At 39.0% G+C, this 18,228-nt stretch overlaps 1 protein-coding gene across 1 annotated transcript in view; it reads left to right on the plus strand.

Moving 5' to 3' along the window:
• Positions 1-545: 545 nt before the first annotated feature.
• Positions 546-18,228, plus strand: part of ATP7A (ATPase copper transporting alpha) — a 176,612-nt gene continuing 158,929 nt past the window's right edge. Inside the window, exon 1 of the mRNA XM_047715684.1 lies at positions 546-808. The gene's annotated coding sequence lies outside the window, so the exon portion shown is untranslated. The remainder of the gene's footprint in view (positions 809-18,228) is intronic.

Raw genomic sequence — 18,228 nt, forward strand, 5'->3', positions numbered from 1 at the left:
TCCTCTAGGTTTTTAAGATGATGGACAAGCGAATGGATAAATGGATAGGTGGTTCAAAGCTTTAGATTGGCGATATGAAGGTAGCGTGAGGTGAGATGCCGGCCCCAACTCCAATATATACGTAAAGATTATGAATAAGAAGTCAAATTTTTTGAGATAATTTTTGAATGGAGGGACGAGTGCAAGTTCATAGTTCTGGCATTTGCATTTGGAGTTAGGCTACACAGTAACATCACCCCGTTAATTTCATACTGAGAAAGGCTGAACTATGCAGAAGATGATTTACAAAGACTTCTATGGTACTTAATGGCTCGAGGTTGGGAAGCTACAGATGACACAGGTTTTGGTGGGATTTTGTTTTGTTTTGTTTTTGGTGATGGGAGAAAGGAGGCTTCTTTGCCGCGCCAAAGACTTCCACGCGAGGGTGCGTGTCAACTCAGGGGCAGCAGGGGGCGGGAGAAGCTCAACTCCCGGGCACTTGTCCCTCTTCACGTGACGCGTCCCTTTCTTGCATCTCAGGCCCTGCTTCCGGCCTGGGCGTCACCCGGAAGTAGGGGGAGTGAGGAAAGGACGGGTAAAGGCCGCAGGCTCGGGCGGCGGTGGGTGGAGGAAGAGAAGCCGTGGGAGTGCCGCTGCCACCGCCGCTGCCGACGCCACCGCGGCCGCTGTCCCCGACGCCGCCGCCCCCCTCCCCACGCCACCACTACTGTTTCTTCTCCTTGTGTGTGAGATTGGAACCTGCGCGTGGATCTGCCGTTGCCACGGGCTGCGTAGCTCGCGAGGTTTCAGCATAGGAAAGAAAAACCAGGTACGTCCTATGTGGGCTCCCTGTCGTCCCCTTCTACTGGAGAGGTGTTCTGTACCGTCAATCTCTACTACCGAGTGTAGCGGGGTTATTTTAAACAGGGACAGTCTCCGAACTCTCACTTCTTCACAACTCTGGTATTTACCACACTTAGTTTTACCTTCCCAGCAGGGAATAATGGAGGGGAGATTGAGTCCTGACCCGTGTCACTTTTCTTGTACCCTTCTGGGAAAGTGCCCTGATCATCCAGTGGCCTATGTTACCCAATTAGTTGAAGGTACAAGAAGGTCCGTACCGGTATTGGAAGTCATATGGACTGAAGACCATTAATGAAATGATGTAAAGAAATATATTTTGCTTTTTGCTTTCTCTTGGAGCATAAGCTAAACTGAGAGAACACTCTCGTTTCCATTTCATTTTGTTCATTCTGCCCCTTTCCCGGTAAAGTCATTCTCCATCCCTGTGGCACCTTTATCTTTGACACTTTGTTGTAGACGTTGGGTTTATCCTAAGCACCAACAGCTCTTTTATTGTTTCACAAGTTTGTATTTTTAGCATCTGATTTTTGTTTTAGTGTGTGTTCATCTACAGTAATAGGGTTTTGTATTGAGTCTTAATGTGTGCAGGACATTGAATTGGGTGATATTGAGGTGTGGGGTGGTAGGGGGTATGCACAAGAAACAGCACAGAGTCTCTGACCTCAAATGAGTTTGCAATCGAGTTAATTGAGTTCAGTTATGAATACAGTGGGTTCTAGCAGCCCCACTAATTGAATAGACTGCTTATTTCATCCTTTTTATTTATTAACTTTTAAAACGATTTATTTATTTGAGAGAGAGAGAGAGAGATTGAGCAAACATGCACGCAGGGAGAGGAGTAGAGAGAGAGGGACCAGCAGATTCTGTGCTGAGTTCAGGGCCCAGCCTGAGGTGGGGCTGCATTTGTGACCCTGAGATCCTGACCTGAGCCAAAAATCAAGAGTCCATTGCTTAACCAAGTGATTCACCCAGGCGCCTCTCTCATCCTTTTTAAAGGATATTTTGAACAGAGATTTTATTTTTAAAACTTTCTTGTGTCTATGTTCATGATATGAGAGAGTGCTTTTTGACTGGAGGGTCTCACAGTGCAGTAGGAAAGACAGATATACCCTTCCAATCTCACTAACCTTGTATGTTAGAGAAAGTGTTATGAGAGTTCAGGGAAGGTAGCATTTGAGGTGGGCCTTGAAAATGGATAGGATTTAACTTTGTAGGAATGGACGTAGGGGAGGGCATCCCAAGTAGAAGAAAAAATATGAACAAAGGCTTGGGGGCCTGGAAAGATGCTGGACATGCAACAACACACTGTACATAAACACCCCTATTTCTAACACAGCCACAGCCTCTAAGTTAGTACTATTAAAGGAAAAAAAATACAGAATCTAAAACTGGTAAGCTTAGAACCATATCCAGCTACCCTCCAGCCAATAAAAAAAGCTTATATATAGAAAAAATACATGAAATGACAAAAACAGTGTTAATGTATGAGATTTAATTCTGATGTAAACTCAAATTTAAAAAAAATAAAGCTTTCTATATATTTTTTATTTAGGCTGTTATTTTAATTCCAGTTAGTTAACATAAAGTAGTATATTAGTTTCAGGTGTATAATATAGTGATCCAAAACTTCCATACATCATCAAGACAAGTGCACTCCTTAATTCCCTCACCTCCTCCCTTCTGGTAACCATCAGTTCTCTATAATTAAGATTTGTCTCTTCCTTTTTTCCTTTTAAGGTTTGTCTTAACCTTAGACAAACCCAAGATTTGTCTCTTGATTTGTCTCTCCCTTTTCCTGTTAAATCTTGCTATATTTTAATTCTTATTGACTCTTATGACTTAAATGTAATTTGGAATCAATTTTTAAATTGCTGGGAATGAATAACATTATCTGACGCCAGAAGCTGTTCCAGCATTTTCTCAAGGAATTTATGCATTTCCTTTTCTCCTCCGAATTGATTTCTCTACTAGTCTTCTTAACCTGATAGAAACTATTCTTTTCCATTCTTAGTCTTAGAAAGATCTTGATTCTTGGCCTCTAGGTAGGGTTAGATTAAACACAAATCCCTCCAAAGGGTAGGTTAACATCTCTGATCTCTAATGCAGAAGGTTATTTTTCTTTGAAAAATGCATGGAGAAGTAGTAGAATTTATCTGAAAATGAGAGAGCGTGATGAGCAAAAATAACCAACTGACACATTACAATCTTTACTTCTGTGAGCGCTTTAAGGCAACACATTCCTTTTGTAAATGCCTCATTATAGTTTCTTTTATCTATATATTTAAAAATACTTGAAAAACTTTAATCAAGACTTTTTACACATCCCAATGAGTGAAAATAATGTTCATTTGACAGTTGGGAAATTAAATTGTGAGGAGAGATTTGTCTGAGGTGATACAGGTACTGGAACAGGTGGGAATAATATATGGGAGTTTCGTCTTAAAATTCCCTCTACTCATCTTTTTAAAGGTTTTACAGAGTTTTGCTTTTAAATTGTGATCTTTCTTAGGACATAAATCAAAATATGGATGGGGGAGTGGGCAGGAAAGACAGGCCACAGGCCTATTTTGGTTCAATTTACTATCTCAGCAATCATGATTTTTACTTATAAATCTCAGTCTTCAGATTGATTGAATGTGATATAACTTGCTTACTTACTTGGTAAAGTAGTATGGCAAGAAAATTATCACAATACTTTTAGAATGTGTTTCTTTAAAGTGAGAGGGTAGTATCTCTCTGGTTTCATAAATATGTTGCTAGTTTCTCCAGCACTGTTAGAAAATTGAAGTGATTTTCATATCTTTGTGGGATTAAATGTGTGGGGTATTGATAGATCACACTAGTTTTCACAGATATTTCTTTCCTTGAAGGGAATGAGGATAAAATGTCCCCATTTTGAGCCAGTTTAATTTTGTTTCATGCTTTCTGTCCACATTTAGAATTACACAGCTGTGTTTTTTAAAACCTATTTTTACTCCATAATTCTCTAGTGCAGAAGTTCAATTTTCCAGACCTATACTCAGGAGTACATTTTCATAATTTACTAATTGAAATTAATGGGTTATTTCACATCCTAGGGAAATTGTTTTAACTTGGCCATTTAACCTTAGTTGATTTTGTTTTGGTTTAAAAAAGTGTTTTGTTTTATGCTGTTGTAATTGTTGCTGATCCTGCTTGTGCATTTGATGTGCCAGCCAAAGACTGGGAGAGAATAATACTGGAATTACTTCCTTGTTCTACTCTGACCTGTGAGTTTGCAGGGCATTGTATAAACTTGGAATTATGAAGAAGATGGTTTCTACTCTCTTGAGTGTGCTACCTGCCATTCAGGAGAAAACATTAAGAGGGCTTCTGTTGAGACCTGAGAAACTGTCATCAGACATATAAGAACAGGAGAAAGAACTCCACAGTGAAGAGCCCTTTAAAGAAAATTCTCAGGACTGTTTAGGAAAAATTTGTAGCTGACTCTTAGGGTCGTGAGGATACCTGAGAGTTGATCCTTGAGCTAACAAAAGGTTACAAAGAGCTTGGTTATGAAGGAGTTCCAAGTGTTAATTTCCTTTGTTGATCCTTGTACTTAACAATGATAAGCAAAAAAGGAGGTATCTATTTTTTTGGTGAAAATAAGATTATTTGCTCTAAGAATTCTTTTTTTTAAAGATTTTATTTATGTATTTGGCAGCGAGAGAGGGAACACAAGCAGGGGGCTGGGGAGAGGGAGAAGCAGGCTCTCCGTCAAGCAGGGAGCCCGATGTGGGGCTCGGTTCCCGGACTCTGGGATCATGACTGGAGTCGAAGGCAGATGTTTAACGACTGAGCCACAGAGGTGCCCCTGCTCTAAGAATTCTAATTGAATTATTAAATCAATTAATAATGCTCTTAAGACGTACCTGGGTGGCTTGCTCAGTTAAATGTTTGACTCCTGATCTCAGCTCAGGTCTTGATCTCAGGGTTGTAAGTTTAAGCCTTGTGTTGGGCTCCATGCCCAGCATGGAGCCTACTTAAAAAAAAAAAAAAAGATTAACAATCTAACAGAAAAATGGAAAAATAGAAAAAATAATAATGCTATTAATATAAAGGATATTGTATTGATTATTAATATATTATTAAAACACTACTATTAATATTAAAGTATTTGTATACAACCAGTTTCCTCTTGGCCAGTAAATTCTTTCTCTTCTTTTACTATGCCGTTTCACTGTTACCTCTGAATATCAGTTTTTAGTTCAGACTTACAGCCACAATAGGTTGATATTCATTTCTCTTTTTAAAAGATATTATTTACTTATTAGAGAGATTGAGGGAGCGAGTGGGAGGATGGTCAGAGGGAGAAGTGGACTCCCTTTGGAGCAGGGAGCCTGACTCTGGACTCGATTCCAGGACCCTGGGATCATGACCTGAACAGAAGGCAGATACTTAACCGACTGAGCCACCCAGACACCCTTGGTATTATTTTCTAATCATACCTGTAAGTGGGTTTTTATGTATTAGCAATCAAATTGGTGTCCTGCATCTTCAAGTATTGTCCATCTAAAGCAAAGTGTTTTATCTGGCTTCTCTCTTTCTAGCTAGGTGATAATAGGATGAGTTTTAGTAGCCTTAAATTCACTGTATGATGATTGGAAAAAAAGAATAATTTATTTAGTGCAGTGTATTATTTGACCTTGAATTTAGGGTATGATTAGGATTGCATAAGAGTGTGTCCACTGTGTTTATTACAAAAATAACCCACAAGTGCCTGTTTCTTAACTTTAGGGGAAGTGTTAAGTCATGGGATCTTGAATCTTCTTTCTTTTTTTCTTTCTTTCTTTTTTTTTTTGGTGCATGTAAATGAAGGAGACCTATCCTTCCTCTGGTATGAGAAAAAAAATCTAGGACTTTGTAGTTTGCACTTTGGTAGGAGTTGAAATATTCTTTCATAGGGCCAAATTTTATTTCTAGACCTAGCAAGTGGCTAAGCTGAGATTTAAAGCCAGTCAGTCTGGTTTTAGAACCTTGTTCTCACCTTACCTTAAAGGAACTGTATTTTTTTAAGTACATAGACATTTGAGCAAAATTAGCTCTATTGGAATTAAGTTCCTTATTTGTCCTAAAGGGAAAAATATTGATCTTCTTTGAAAGTATGAGCAAATAGATTTGATGATAAAATAAATTACAGTATTGGTAACTCAAAATTTCTTGGGTACATTCAAACTAAATTCATAAGTAAGGACTCATAGTTTTGTTTTAAGGTAATTACATTATTTAAAGATATGCTAAAGGACCTAATGTTTAAAATGCTGTTGGTCTTATTTTGTTTGTATTTTCTAGGTCTCCCAGGAAGAGAAAAGAAATGGTCTGTGTGTGTGTTTCTTTTTTTGTAAAAGAAAGAAAAAAAGAAAAAAATGTTTATTCAAAACATATATTTCAGACATTAGGTAAATACAAAATGATTTAACAGTACCTACCTCAGAGGATTGTCAGTGAGTTAATACATGTGAAGTCCTAATAGCAGTGCCTGGCAGGTAGTAAACACACAATAAAGTTTAGTTAACATCATTCTTTTAAAAATTATTTACGGTAAAAGTAATGTTAGCAACCTATGTAATAAAATTATAAATTATAGTTTTATGGTACTATAAATTGGGTGGACTGTAGGAGGAATATACTAATATACAATCAGTACCTGGAAGTAATATTTAGTTTCCAAATAACACCACAGAAAATGGAAAACTCAGATTAGGAAGGCACAGTAGCCTACATTACACCTACATTTCTAAACTTATTCTGACAGCTAGCAATTCAGATCACCCTGATGTACTCTTTCTGCTTTACCACTGACAAAACTCATAACAGTTGGCTTGTATAATTAGTGAGCTACAAACTGTGGGGCCATTGAGCTTCTCTGGATTATTTCTCTAATTGCCAAATGCTGAAACATACTTTTGAATGATTTCTGAAATACAAAATATAGGCAGAGGGAAAGGCTTTGTGTAGGTCTGACCTACTCTGCAAAATAGCTGCATTCTTACAAAGTTGTATGTAAGGGACGCCTGGGTGGCTCAGTGGGTTAAGCCGCTGCCTTCGGCTCAGGTCATGATCCCAGCGTCCTGGGATCGAGTCCCACATCGGGCTCCTTGTTCTGTAGGGAGCCTGCTTCTCCTTCTGCCTCTGCCTGCCACTCTGTCTGCCTGTGCTCGCTCTCTCTCTCTCTGACAAATAAATAAATAAAATCTTTATAAAAAAAAAAGTTGTATGTAAATTGAGTTTTTATAAATTACATCAGCACACCAAGGAATACGTGTTTATTGTGTGCTCATTGTATGTCTAGTGTTTATGTGGGTTCTGTAAGATATGCCAAGAAGCATAAGGCATATGCTCCAATGTCTAACCAGAGAAAGAAACCCAATACCAAACAATTACAGAGAAATTAGGTACTAACCTATGATGCTGATTCCAAGGGTATTCAGAATTCAAAAAGAAAGTGGATATGAGTATTTGACATGTTTTTCATGGAGGAGGTGGGTTCATTTACTAAGTCAGCAGTTATTTGAGTAGCTGCCATTTGCAAGGTACTGGGGATATGACTTTGTATACAACAGATGTGGTCCTGCTTTTCTGGAGTTTACAGATGAGTGAGGTGATAGGATTTAAATATGTGGAAGAGAGCATTCCAGGTGAGGGGACCAATCTAAACAAAATCATAGAAAGAAATGGCAATCATGGGCTATATGGCAGTGAGGGTACTTGTCTGATTGTAGTAGAGATTTTATGTTGGGGAAGAGTATTGAAAGGGATAGATGAGGGCCATCATTTGAATGCTTTGATTAGCTATTTAAGTCTGGGGTAGGTAAGGTGGGAACAGTCTTGTGGGATTAAACCTTTGACCTGTGGGATCTAACCCTATCTCCAGGTAGATAGTGTCAGAATTGTGTTAAATTGTAGGACACCTAGCTGCTGTCACAGAGCATTGCTTGGTAGGGGAAAACTGTCACAAATCTGGTGCCAGAAGTGTTGTGAGTGTGATAGTAGTAAGAGAGTTAAGGAGAAACATGAGAAGAAAGACTGGGTTTTTCTTTTTTTCTTTTTTAAAATTATTTGTCAGAGAGAGAGAGAGATAGCACACAGGCAGGCAGAGTGGCAGGCAGAGGGAGAAGCAGGCTCCCTGCTGAGCAAGGAGCCGGATGTGGGACTTGATCCCAGGACGCTGGGATCATGACCTGAGCGGAAGGCAGCTGCTTAACCAACTGAGCCACCTAGACGTCTCTGGGTTTTTCTAATACAGCCAGTTTTTGAATGCTTTGAGCAGGTATTTAATCTGCGGTAAATTCCTTGGATATGGTATTTTGGAGAGAGTTAGCATGCATGGGTTTTGGAGTCATAGGCCTCAATTTGATCACATTTTCATTCTAATTTGTTCCCTGAATTTAGAATTTTTTTTTTGAGAGAGAGAGTGCACATGTGAGGGATGGGGCAGAGGGAGAGGGAGAGAGAAAGAATCTTAACCAGGCTCCATGCTCAGCTTAATCTCATGACCCTGAGATCATGACCTGAGCCAAAATCAAGAGTCTTGATGCTTAACCAACTGAGTCACTCAGGTGTCCTCCGAGTATAGAATTTTGTATTATGTTTTCTTTTCTTTTTTTTTAAGATTTTATTTATTTGACAGACAGAGGTCACAATTAGGCAGAGAGGCAGGCAGAGAGAGAGAAGGGGGAAGCAGGCTCCCCACTGAGCAGAGAGCCCCATGCGGGGCTCGATCCCAGGACCCTGAGACCATGACCCGAGCCGAAGGCAGAGGTCCAACCCACTGAGCCACCCAGGCACCCCTGTATTATATTTTCTTAGTGGCACAACTATGTAAGCAACAAAATGATATTTACACAGAGTAGCTGGGATCAGTAACTGCTCGTAGCACCAAGTAGCACTAGAGAGCAATGTGTAAATGAAGTGCTAGTGGGAAGTCCAAGAAGTTAGAAGTAGAAAGAGGTTAGGCAAGGAAAGAGGAAGAGATACATTCTGTGATGCTTGATAGAATGCCATCAGAAATATCTTCAAGCAAAATAGAATACATTTGTCTAGCCTTTGTTTTCAGTCATGTTTCCTTATGAATAGTGTGTTTCCTTTGTCCAAGTGTGAGGAAAAGAAACTTAACTGAAGTTATTTGACTCGGCCACTTGAAGACCGGAGTGGTCATTTTAGGTTTTGTTCTACAGTTGAAGCATCTGACTAGACCATTGTGTCCTAGTTTCGTATTTTACCTCATCACAACTTTGTCAAAAGCTTATATAGTAAGTTTTGTTTATAATCTGTGTTAGTATTCTCTCAAGGTACGAATGGATTGCCAAATGAATGCCTGTTATGACCTGCCTTTTGTCTCTATTACCTTTGGGTTTAATGTAAGTATAATCATGTTCTAAGAAGGTTTAACCATATTATTCTGATATTTTCTAGAGTTTTTTTCCATCAGATAAGTAGAAATGATCACAGAAGACCATTTTTGTCTCATCCAAATCCTTTATTAGGGTGATCTCCAACCTTATTTTATGGAGGACCTTCTTTTTCTTTCTTTCTTTTTTTTTTTAAAGTAGGCTCCACGCCCAGCATGGGGCTTGAACTCCCAACCTTGAGATCAAGAGTCATGTGCTATACTGACTGAGCCAGCCAGGTGCCCCTGGAGGATCCTGTTTTAATCTGATTCTTGAGATCAGGGTGGATACAGTCACTGTAGTTCCTGAGAAGTAGTTGCTGGCTACACTGTTCTTGCTTTCACTCTGGGAATGTTAGCTGGGATAGCCGGAATGTATAGCAGAAAGGGGATATAGCAGAGTGGAGAAAACATTTTTGGAAACCACCTTGGAGTTCCATGAAGCAAGGTTTCTAGACCTACCTGTAGATCCTGAACTGCAGGTTGGAGACTTCTACTTTATTTCATCTAGGGCTATTGTCTTACACAACTCCAGGGGGCAGCAGCCACATTGTTAGTATATAAATATTTTAAATATATATAAGTCTGTAAATGTTGTGATGTGGAGTTGTACAATATGGCTGGCTAGCCTGAAACCTGCCCAAACCACTTCTGTTTCTAGCCCCTTTCTCTTCTCAGTACCTACAACATTCAGGAGCCATGGTAGTCCCAAGTTCATCACTTGAATTTCACTTCCCACCTTAAGGCTCTTCTGTAATCCAACAGATGAAATTTAGATCTTTCAGGATTTTAAGAAGGTCCATCTATTTTCTTACTCTATTTAAGTGTACTCATCAGTAAAATGATGATAATACCTGCCCTAATAGGTTGTTAAGAGTATCAAGTGAAATAATGTATGCAAAAGTTCTTTATAAATTATAGAGTGCTATACAAATATAGGATAATATTCTTCCTTGATGTGTTGTCTTATAGTGGAAAGAGTACTTTGAGACAGGAGTCTAGAATTTAAGTTCCAAATTATGCTATTAAGAAACTGTACTTTGGACAAATTATTTTGTGTTTCTGGGCCTTTGCTTCTTTATCTATAAAAGGAAACTAATAATGCCACTCCTCTCCACCTAGAAACCCAAGAGTTATTTTTTTTTCTTATCCCACAGTCAGTCAGTCACCAAGTCTGTTGTCTAGTTCTTCTTTTTTTTTTTTCTTTTCTTCTTCCTTTTTTAAAAAGTAAGTTCTATACTCAACATAGGATTGAATTTACAACCCTTAGGTCAAGAGTCACATGCTGTACCAACTGAGCCAGCCAGGCACCCCTGTTGTCTGGTTCTTGATATTTTTTCCTCCTCGCTATCTCCATTTAATCCCTAATCATTTCCCTTCTGGGCTATACCCTTTTAAGGAATTATGGTAAGGGCACCATGGGTGGCACAGTGGGTTAAGCATCAGGTTCTTGGTTTCAGCTCAGGTTGTGTTCTCCTGGATTGTGAGATCCAGCCCTGCTTTGGGCCCTTTGCTCAGTGGGAAGTTGACTTGTCCCTCTCCCTCTGCTAATCTCCTCCCCCCACAACCGCTGCTCGCTCTCTCTCTCAAAAGTAAAAGCACAGACTGGATCAGACTTACTGGGTTCAAATTTCAATTATGTCACATACAAGTTGTATGACCTTGGGAAAGTTCCTTACCCTCTCTCTCAATTTCATCATCTATAAAATGGATATAAAATTAGTACTTATCCCGTTAAGTTGTGAAGATTAAAATAGTAAAAAATATTAGGTATTATTATATATTATTATTTACTGACAAAAATTTTCATTGTAAGTGTTGAATGAAAGGAAGCATTTAATAAAACATAGTACATAATTTTTATTAAAAATGTGTGTATTTATACATATATGCACATAAAATAATCTCCTAAATTTACACACACACACTCCCCTAACTCAAAATGTTCATTTAGTTATCTCTTGGTAGTGGAATGATTTGTTGCTCTTTTTAAAATTTTTAAAAAGATTTTATTTATTTATTTGACAGAGTGAGAGACAGAGAGAGCGCGTGTGCATGCGCATGAGTGCTCGCATGAGCAAGGGAGGAACAGAGGGAGAAGCACACTCCCTACTGAGCAGGGAGCCTGACGTGACATGTGGTTCAGTGCCGGGACTCCAGGATCATGACCTGAGCAGAAGGCAGATGCTTTACCGACTGAGCCACCCAGGTGTCCCTGATTTGTTGCTTATTATTTTATTTGCTTATCTGTTTTTTCTATTTTTCTCCAGTTGGTGTTTATTCCTTATATTTTAAAGGAAAGAAAGGCATAAAACGTCTCTTCTGTGAAGTCTTCACTGAACTCCCTTCCTTCATCCTTTAGATCACCAGTGTAACATGTATTGCTGAACTCCTTGAAGGCAGAGCCCATGTCATATTTATTTACCTGTGTATCCCCAGTTGGGCCTAGCACAGAACCTAGAAGACAACAGGAGCTTGGCAATATTAGTAAGGTGAAGAAGAGATGGAATTATGTGCCAAGCACTTTATATGTCTTACCTCATAATATTCCTCTCAACAGTCCCATGAATAAAAGCCATCTGTACTTTTTAAATGAGAAAACTGCACATCAGAGAGATTAAACAATTTGCTGAAAGTCACACAACTACTAAGGGGCAGAATTTGGATTCAAATCCAAGTCTGTCTGGTGCCAAGGATGTTCTCTTTAATGTATATCAAATTAATGAACTGCTTAATGAATATACTTGCTGTCTCTAATGAAACTTATGAAGCACTCCTTTATAAATAGAAATGTGTTGTGTGAATGTAAGGATACATTATTGTTGTTTCTTTTGTGATATTCTATTCCCACCTGCACCCTCAGTTTTGACTGGGCAAAACTGTTTTCTTGCTCCCACACAATTTTTCCTCTCTCTACCCATATTGTCTTTTTATATTTTGTCTTTGTATATTGCTCATGCTCTACCTACTTTTGATTAACTTGGTTTATAATTATGATATGAAGCTTTTCAGGTTAATCCATCCATTTCCATCAAACTCATTATTGTGCATGCATGTTGAGGAGACTGATTTTGCAAGTATCTGGCCAGGTATAATTTAAAAAAGATATTTTATTTATTTATTTGACAGACAGAGATCACAAGTAAACAGAGAGGTAGGCAGAGAGAGAGGGGGAAGCAGGATCCCTGCTGAGCAGAGAGCCCAATGTAGGACTTGATCTCAGGACTCTGGGATCATGACCTGAGCCGAAGGCAGAGGCTCTAACCCATTGAGCCACCCAGGCGCTCCTGGCCAAATAAAATTTGTTTTATGCGAAAGTATGGCAGAATCATCTTTGAACATAGGTGCTTAAACTCTTCTTAATTTTATCTGTTTACCTTTCTTTGTTCTATGTCCAACTTTAATTTCCTACATTCATAGCCATGCCTTTTTCAAAAGGAGGTGGTGTTTTTAGCTGAAAGGTGTTAGTAGTATCTGACTTATTTCTGGGGTGTGTGTGTGTGTGTGTGTGTGTACACGTACATGAACCCTTCGTTAAAAGTAGATAAAAAGGCAGGTGAGGCAAGAGAAGAAGCACTTTGATAATTTATTTCTAAGAACCAAGAGAATATACTAAACTGAAATTTAGAATTTAGTTGTAGCTTGACTTCCTACAGCTTTTTTCAGGATTAAAAAATTGAATCCACTTTAAAGCAAACTAACTCCATCCACTTTGTGAAAATTTCACATCTGAAATTGGGGAGGGGGAAGCTCCCTTGTGGGTAAAGCATGTTTTTTACTCTACCAAAACAGGCTTTCTAAGGATTTCAGCCTATTTTTGAGTATTAGTTTTTTAAGATGATGAAGTTCATCCTAGTGCTTTCTAAGAGAGCACAGAACCCCAGAACAGAGAAATGAATTCTGGTGGTGGGGGGAACTTCCTGCAAATCATAATGGATTTGTATTTTAAATTCCCCAAATAGTAAATGTTGTTGGCTATTTGTCTTGATTTCTGTTCAACAAATGTGCATTGAATTCAAATTAATCTTTTCCCCCAGCAATTCTGTGGATTTGATTAGTTATCAGTATTAGGGATTCTGCTTGCTTGTGATAACAAAGCACTTGGCTGGCTCAGGTTCGCCAGTTCAAACTGCCCCTGCTTTTTTTCTTTTTTGTTTTTTGCTCTGTGTGGGTTTTTTTTGTTTGTTTGTTTTTGTTTGTTTGTTTGTTTTGAGTTCAAGCCCCTTGTTGGGCTTTGTGGAGACTACTTAAAAAACAAAAAACATGAATGTAATTAAAGTGAATATATATTTAAAAAAACTAAAAAAACCAACCAACTAAACAAAAAAGAAAACCCAAAAAACAAAGCACGTGAAACTTCCCAGTTAAAAACTCTAAGGATATGGAATGATGTAGGCCTTCTCTGAATTCATTCTCAATCATCTGTATAAAAGATACCTGGCTAAAACAGTTGGTGTTGACAATTTGGACTTGCTATTCCCTTTTTAAAAACTGAATTCCCCATATATTCCTAGAACATAATTATTCATCCTTATCTGTTGTTTTCTTGTAATTTTTAAAAAAAGATTTTATTTATTTATTTGACAGAGAGAGAGCACAAGCAGGGGGAGCGGCAGGCAAAGGATGGGGGAGAAGGAGGCCCACTTCTAAGCAGGGAGCCGGACCCTGGGATCATGACCCAAGCTGAATGCAGGCACTTAACTTACTAAGCCACCCAGGTGTCCCAGTCCTTATCTGTTCTGATGGTGGTTGAACTCTGAACAGGAGAGGATGTTATCAGATTTTCACCTTCTTTAACCGAAGTGTATAAAACAGGACATTAAAGGAATTGAGGGGTTGGGTGTGGGTGGGGCTATAGATCTGGACTGTATTTACAGAGTGTCTGCTTATTTCATGCTGAAAATTGTTCTTTGGACCTTTGATAAAAAGAAAATTTATGAAAAATACAGATAGTAGAATTAGTTAAAGTATTCTGAAAAATAAATACATACATTATTTTTAGGTTTTGGTCATAGTGTATAAATATTTCATCTCTAAGAATTAAGACAAAATAGTTTTTCTACCAGTATTTTAACTGCTTTTTCAAAAAGATTTTATTTATGTATTTGACACAGAGAGAGATCACAAGTAGGGAGAGAGGCAGGCAGAGAGAGAGGAGGAACCAGGCTCCCCACTGAGCAGAGAGCCTGATGTAGGGCTCTATCCCAGGACCCTGAGAGCATGACCTGAGCGGAAGGCAGAGGTTTAAACCACCGAGCTATCCAGATGCCCTTAACTGCTTTTTTTTAAGTCCTGGGAAGATTGATTATATTCTTACCTGATAAGGAAGATACTTCTGCATAATCAGCAAGATGAGTTACCAGGCTATACCACATACACTATTACAACTTCTTCCAATACAAGTCAAATGTTAGTGTGCATGGGATTGGTGGTATAAATCTACCTGATACCTTTTTGGTTTGGCTGATTTAATAGTATTAATGAAGCCAAAGTTACAGATCTCATCTCTGTGTGTGTACTTGTCTTCTGGTGTCATTAGCTATACCTCTAACTCTGCTGCACAGTTTTATGAATGCAGTTTGTTAGTTAAGAAGGAAACTAGCCCAGGGAAGATGTCAGTCAGTAAGATAGCCATCACCAGTGGCCATACTTTTTTTTTCTCTCCTGATAGGAGGATCTATAATATCTAGATGTGTTTGTAATTTCAAACACAACATATACATTTTCACTTATCAATGGAGACTGCACTTAGAAATTTATTCCTTTGGACTTTCAGGATATTCTGCTCATTTCTCTGTGGTTTCAACTCCAGATCCCTTTTTGCCTTTATTCCAGATTGTTTTGCCTTAAAAAACTTAATGGTCTAGGAGCACCTGGGTGGCTCAGTCGATTATGCATCTGCCTTCAGTTCAGATCATGATCTCAGGATCCTGGGATCAAGACCTGAGTCAGGCTCCCTGCTCAGTAGGGGGGTCTGCTTCTTCTTCTCCCTCTGCCCACCCCCTGCTCATGTGCCCTTGCTCTCTTTCTAACAAATAAATAAAATCTTTTAAACAGAACAAAACAAAAATAAAAAACTTCCTGGTCTCAGAGAACCAAGGAAAGTCTTGGCTCACTATATACATTTGTGGAAAGTAATAGGACTTTTTTTTTTTCCGGCTCCATAAAGTGATCTCAACAAATGTCTCTAGAGTTATAGATCTACAGTTTTGGAATTGAAACCAAACAACTTTTTGGGGTTTAACAGGCTTAACAGGTTTAACAGGCTCATCTGTATTGAATTAGGGAAGTTTTTTTTTTTTTTTAATTTTTTTTTTAAAGATTTTATTTATTTATTTGACAGAGAGAGATCACAAGTAGACGGAGAGGCAGGCAGAGAGAGAGAGAGAGAGAGAGGGAAGCAGGCTCCCTGCTGAGCAGAGAGCCCGATGCGGGACTCGATCCCAGGACCCCGAGATCACGACCTGAGCCGAAGGCAGCGGCTTAACCCACTGAGCCACCCAGGCGCCCTTCTTTTTTTTTTTTTATTTTTTTAAAGATTTTATTTATTTATTTGACAGAGAGAGATCACAAGTAGACGGAGAGGCAGGCAGAGAGAGAGAGAGAGAGAGAGGGAAGCAGGAATTAGGGAAGTTTTAAGTGAGCCTCTGGGGATCCCATGAAATCGAGCCTGTGCAATCAGGGACTTTTGTGATCTATAGTACTTTTTATTAAGTATCAGGGAAGAATGAGAGATTTCACAGAAGTGAATTTTCCAGATAACTGAAGTCTACCCTTTAAATTTTAGTCATTCAGAGGTCTTAAATGTGTCTTGGTCCAGTCCCTTACCAATGTATGGATCCTCCAAAGGTGTCCCTGAAATATATTAACTTTTTCTAAAATAAAAATACTTTTGGGACGCCTGGGTGGCTCAGTTGGTTAAGCAGCTGCCTTCGGCTCAGGTCATGATCCCAGCGTCCTGGGATCGAGTCCCACATCGGGCTCCTTGCTTGGCAGCGAGCCTGCTTCTCCCTCTGCCTCTGCCTGCCACTTTGTCTGCCTGTGCTCACTCTCGCTTCTCTCTCTATGACAAATAAATAAATAAAATCTTTAAAAAAATACTTTTTTTTGCCTTATTAGAAAATTAGTAAATGGTCAATGTAAAAACAAAATCTAGGCAATATTTAGGTATCTCTTGTTCCTGGGTTTTGTTTTTTCTTTATAACATTTATCACTACTTGATTTTATTTATTTCTTTGTTGGCTTACTGTCTGTCTCTCTCATGAGAATGTAAGCCCCATGAGAGTGTGAACTATGTCTCTGTTCTTCATTGCTGTATCACCAGCATCTGGAATAGTACTTGAAACATAGTAGGAATTTAATAAATATTTGCTGATTAAATGAATGAAGAAAGTAAAAATCACCCTAATTCCATCATCCAGGTATTAGCCATTATTAAGATTATGATATAAATTCTTCCAAAAGTGGAGCACCTGGATGGTTCAGTCCGTTAAGCATCTCCCTTTTCTCTTTGGCTCAGGTCATGATCCCAGGATTCTAGAATTTGAGCCCTACATCAGGCTCCCTGCTCAGCAGGGACTGCTTCTCCTCCCTCTGACCCTTCCCACTGCTCATGTTCTCTCTCTCCCTCCCTTCCTTCCCTCCCTCTTTCTCTTAAATAAATAAATAAAAATCTTAAAAAAACCCAAATTCTTCCAAAAGTATTTTTCTCTTACATATATATTCTGTATAATAATGTATAAAATAGGGGCAGCTGGGTGGCTCTGCTGTTAAGTGTCTGCCTTAAGCTCAGGTCATGATCCTGGGGTCCTGGGATCAAGCCCAACATCAGGCTCCCTGCTTGGTGGGAGGCCTGCTTCTCCCTCTCCCACTTCCCCTGCTTGAATTCCCTCTCTCGCTCTCTCTGTGTCAAATAAATACAATCTTTAAAAAAAAAGAATCAGACTCTACCATTCATTAGCTTCTTGGAATTAGGCAAAGGAGCTCTCATTATCTCTCTGAGCTTGAATTTCATCTTCTCCAAAAGGAGGACAGTTTGACATGGTTGTTAGGATTAAAACATTTTAAAATCCCTGGCATATAATAGTAACTCAGTAACTCTTAATTCCTTTTCCCTTTTATTCTCTTTCCTTTTACTTCATATTTCCACCTACTATCAGCATCATCTTCCCATTTTTAAATCTTTATTTGAAAAAAAATCTTAAAAGTAGTATATGGGGTTAAACATGGCCACCCAACCACACATATTTAGCTCTTGTCCTTCTCAAACTCCACTAATATGAAAATAAAGAAATTTTAAAAGGCTTAAACCCACAAGGACAAAAAGAACAAGAGAGGGACATCAGCAGAGGAGTGGTTTGAACACATCATTGAAAGCTAGGAAACAGAAGAAGAGGGGCAACTTGCACTGCCCGTAGAGAGGGATATCAATGGAAGTGAGGTCTTTTATCTCATATTCCTCATGAGAGGCTCAGAACTTGAAGGTGAGTGATTTTTTCCTGAAAGGTGAGGAGGAGACCCATGGCTGAAAATAAAGGAAATGTTTTTAAAAACTGACAGAATAGGTCTGGACCCCTCAGGTCTTTTCTGTCTCCTCCTACACTAAGGTGATCCTCTTGCTTGCTTCCTCATCCCACCCTGGGGAGTAATGTGACTGTGGACAAGTTAACCTGTTTCTACCTCAGTTTTCCTGTCTGTAAGATGGGGGTAATTGTAGTATTTACCTCAAGATTGTTATAAGGGTTACATGAATTAATACATGCAAAATACTGTTCATGGTAACCCCTTGATGAATGTCAGTTGAGGAAGGATGTTGTGCCCAAGGACTTACCTAGCTGCCAAAAGCAGCTCTAGAATTTAGATCATGCCCTATGGTGATCTGCAGGCCTTAACACTTAGGGTGGAAGATGGGGTCTGAACAGAGGCTTTGATCCTGCAGAAAGCACCTTTTCCCAGTCCTTCTCCTTTGTTCTCAACTC

The sequence above is a fragment of the Lutra lutra genome, chromosome X (assembly GCF_902655055.1).
Source record: "Lutra lutra chromosome X, mLutLut1.2, whole genome shotgun sequence".
Lineage (NCBI taxonomy): Eukaryota > Metazoa > Chordata > Mammalia > Carnivora > Mustelidae > Lutra > Lutra lutra.